This window comes from Nipponia nippon, unplaced genomic scaffold, assembly GCF_047370975.1.
Source record: "Nipponia nippon isolate SJK-2023a ecotype South Korea unplaced genomic scaffold, ASM4737097v1 scaffold_17, whole genome shotgun sequence".
Classification (NCBI taxonomy): Eukaryota; Metazoa; Chordata; class Aves; order Pelecaniformes; family Threskiornithidae; genus Nipponia; species Nipponia nippon.
The window spans coordinates 3002346-3006862 of record NW_028262333.1 but is presented as its reverse complement, the minus strand read 5'-3'; positions in this window follow the sequence as shown (position 1 = coordinate 3006862).

The window sequence follows — 4517 nt, the reverse complement described above, 5'->3', positions numbered from 1 at the left end:
AAAGGAGTGAACCTACTCTGCAGAAAAACTCAAGCTCAAGAAGAATTATCTGGCTTTTAGCAAAGCCTGCCCAGGCCAGGTTCCCTGCAGGGACCTGCAGTTACTGCAGCATCACTCCGGAGTGAGAGGGGACAAGCAGGAGAGGACAACTGCAGCCCCAGCATCCCTGCACCACGAGTCATACCTGGGGCTGTCAAAACACACGGGAAGGGTCAACCGGTGCTAGGCCATTGCTTTTCATAAAGCACGTAATAAACGCTCAGGTTTTTTAAACTTTCCTGTTTTACTAATAAGGTCCTGGCTCAATGTGTTCTGTGTTTTGGGGATTTTTTTCTTTTTATGTTGTATATGGCAGCCTAATTACAGTCATTACATTGCCTCAAACTATTTAAAAGAAGTTGCTACATATAATTACGTGCATGTAAGTGAGAATAATGCCATGTCTAATACCGCGGGACTCCATGTACACCAGAGGAAGCAGTCCACGCTCTCCCAGCAGATATCTGAAAGAGTTAACACCACAGCTTGCACCCAGGCCAAAATGCAAGTTTCCAGCAGCATATTCTATCAGTTGTCCATCGTCTCCATCCCACGATACATGTGCCATGCCCTGGGTATTGTTTGCTATACTTAGCAAAAACTAGAACAAATTTTCCCGCAGCGTGATGCTAGCAGGTAACTGCCCGCCCCACCGAAGCCACTGCAGGCTGATTTCCAGCAGACCTGCAGCGTGCGGATTATCCATTCGAGAGACGGCAAAGAGCTAAATTCCTGGAAGTGTTTATGACGATTGGCTCGTCTTGCCAATCTCACCCCAGCCTAACAGGCTCCCACCTTTTCTAATGAAAACACAATTAAATTGCACGTTGGTGTAGCTCCCACCCGGCTGCTTCCCAGAGGAGCCCACGCGGCTGGCAGCACCAGGCATTTGCAGAGACACGTTTTCCCCGGGTCAGAGCATCACGGCTAGTTCGCTGTAACTTCAGCTTGTTTATTTGGCTGATTGAGATCTGAAAACACCACGTAAGGCTCTGCATGTCCTCCAGTAATCACAGCACCACATCACGCACATGGGGAGATATGGGTCCCGGAGGGGATGCACAGCCTGTTGGTAGCTTCGTGTCCTGCTCCATCCATTCAGCTCTGCGACCAAGATCTTTTTCTTTATGCTAGAGACTCAAGTGCCAAGCTCAGATCCTATTTTCATGGCCATGAGCACTGTCTTGTCGTCTTCCCGCTCTGCTTCTCCATCTATTGAACAAATCGCGGCAGTGACTCGCCGCCTCCTCAGCCGGTTTGCTGCTGCGTGCCCTGCTGAAGGTGTACGCCGTTTTGTTATGCAAAAGATAGTACAAAGAGTCCTTCCGTGCAGCAGCAAGCAACACAAACATTTCCTAAATGAGACCAGCCAAACCTAGAGGCAGATACTGGTTCAATCTATAGGGAGACGCAAATTATTCCGCTGCATGCTTGACTGCCAGGAGGAGTTTTGCAAATGCTTTAATGAAGGCTGGACTGCACCGAGGCAAGGATGTCAGAAATTAATTCCTGATGATCTCCAGTACAGAAGCAGCTCTTCATCTGTCTTTCCATCCAAGTTGCTTGGTTTTGCTTCTTTTCTCTTTAGGAATTAAGTGAATACATAATTACACGGACAGAAATAAAACTAGCAAAAAGAGACTACGAGAGAAAAAGCCTCCAGCCAACTGGTGGAAGTCGAGGCAAACGACAGCTGTAAGGAGGCAGCCGCCTCGCGCAGCCAGGACTCCCAGGGCAGAGTTTGGTCAATTAGAGCTTTACCAGCAGCAGACTGACTTAATAAAAATACATAAACCAGCTGGCCCTGAAACTTCTGTTTACCTCGTCTACCCATCGCTAACAAACACCAGCCATTTTTACATAGCCTTGGGAAAGCTCATGCTCTGCAGATCATTAATTTATGCAATTACGGGTTTCTCTGTTGAATGTCACATGTGCAAAGGTCATTGCTGGAAATAGGAAAGGGGGTTCTGTTCCCAGAAGTGGCATGAAGACGTGCCACATCTGGCCAGAATAGGAGATACCCTTGTCCTTTAGCTGGCAGGACATGGGTCCTCCCATGCATCAGTGGCCTCTGGCTGTCTACTTTGCTGTGGTCCCTCTCCCAATGGCCACGTGTCCGCTCGCTGGGGTTCACATGGGGACTTCACGTGCGAAACGTGATGCTGTTGAAAAAAGCTGCTTGCACGATATATCCGCATGCCTGGAAGGTGTGAACGGCATCTCAGCTCCAGTGGCCCAAGCATCAAATAGCAGTGCCTGGAAAGGAGCAGGTCTCCTGGAAGCGCGGGGATCTTGGTAGCATAGGCTGGGACCGAAGGGTGGCTGTACCCCCCTGGTTCCCTACTTACACCAGCTTTGGATGAAAATGATTGAAAATCAGGACAAAGGTCCAGCTCCGGAAAAACATCAAAATCAACCAAGCAATCAATCGAAGATAAAAGTGCAATGACCAGTCTTTGGGATCATGTTTCTCTAGCTCATCGGATGGGCGGGTGAGAACCTGGCTGGAGTCCAGGCTCAGAGCACAGAGCGGGGCACTGAACAGGGTGAAGCCCAAACCCAACAGCCAAGGAAGCGCCACACAGAAACAGCTGCTTTAAAAGCTTTGCCTGGTGCTGTACTTGAAATCTGGTGCTGGCCCATTCCTTGGCAGCGTGTCCCGCCAGGGCCGTACCCCTTTTTCCTCTCGTTTAGCACTGCCAATGCACCACAAACCAGGTAAAAGTCTTCCTGCACCGAGTGATTCAAACGAGCTATGCCTAATAGACCATCTATCTCATTGCTATTTATTTTGGCATCTTTGACTGTTTTAAATCACACTTAAAGCTGTCTAACAACCAAGATTACAACTGCCATACAAACATCTATCTGTTACTATCTGTACATTGGAAACATGGCTTTTTTTCCTCCCCCTTCGCTAATACAACACTGGTAGCAAATCACACTGGGGTAGGAGGGTGGGGTGTGATGATAATTATGTTGTCCAAGTCCAAGCTATGACACCAACATTGCCTGCTGGTACTAGACACTGTGGAAACCTGTGTAAGCTTGTAGCACACAGGCATATTGAGCAAGATCCACAGGTGCCCGGTTTAATAGCTATCACTCAGCACTGCCATCCAATTCTCCTCCGAATAATCAGACAGGCTTGGCTGGTGCCAGGCAAAACAGACATCGCCTCTAATACCAGACCCTGCTGAGAGCAGCTCCAGAGGTGCCCAGCCTTCCTGCACGAGGACAGAATCCGAGCCACGAAGTGAAATGTCCAAAAGGATTTTGACAAAGTGACATTTAAACAACGGTTGAAAATCCATCCAGCCCGCGTCGCCTGGCTGCTGCTGGTCTCTGGCTGTTTTCGAGTCTCCTGGATGCACGTACAAAGCTACCGCAAATCTCCAAAAAGTGCAGGGAGGGGTTTTGTGATGCAAAATTTAGGGCCAGGATTTATGTCAGTTCAGTTGACGTGTGTCAACGAAAGCATCTCCTTCCAAGCGTCCCTCTGCCTGCTTCACACACCTCTTCCCAGGAACTCCCCAGCTGCACAGCTTTCCATGGGAAAGGCTGTTTTTGAAGCGGAATTTTTCTATAGAAATGCTTTGATTTTGATGACTTTTCCTGACATTTCTGATTTTCTTCTCCAGAAATTTGTTTGTAAAAATTAATTCTCCCCATCAGTTTTCCATTGCAAAATTATACTGCCATATATTTCCCCAATCTTACAAATTAAAAGATTTAGCTTAGCTTTAGATAAAAAAAGATTTAAAACTCAAAAACAGAACAAAACATCCCAGATTTCTTCAGAGGAAGTTGTTCCTTTGAATCAGCCAAAGGTGTCCAGGATTTCCTTTTCCAGGAATTCCTAGGAACTTCTAAAATGGGACATTTCCTGCCATTTTGATATCCTGTAGAAAGTAAAGATTTTCCACTGAGCAAAACTACAACTTTCTCTGGGAAAGGAATTTGGGAGGGAGCTAAAAGATTATAAGAGTATTTGTTTAATTAACGAACCGTGGAAAACTAACGGCTATACCCTTGAAGAAGAGCTACTGGACCGATAAAAGGGAACGTCCTGGCACCAGAGCCTGGATGGTGGCCAGAAAACATGAATTCTGATAAAACTGCAGTAACTGGGTGAAAGGTAAATGCGGCGAGGGGAGATCACGACCACCGACTCAATTCAGGACCGAAAAGACTTGCCGCCCACACTTGAAAGGAGCATGCGTGCTAATTTGCATAGCAAACGAGGCTAACTTTAATATAGTAAACCAATAGTGTACGAAATGTTAATCACTAACCAATAAGTGTAAAATTAGGCGGGATTATACTAATCACGTAGTAAAATAAATATTATGTAGTTTTGTACGAAGGTGTGCTAGCTTTGTGGATTTACCACCCAGCACCCATTTCTGCGCAGACGTGAAATAAAATACCTCTGCTCTGTGTGTTAATCGGCATCTGCACAGCGGGCGAACGAC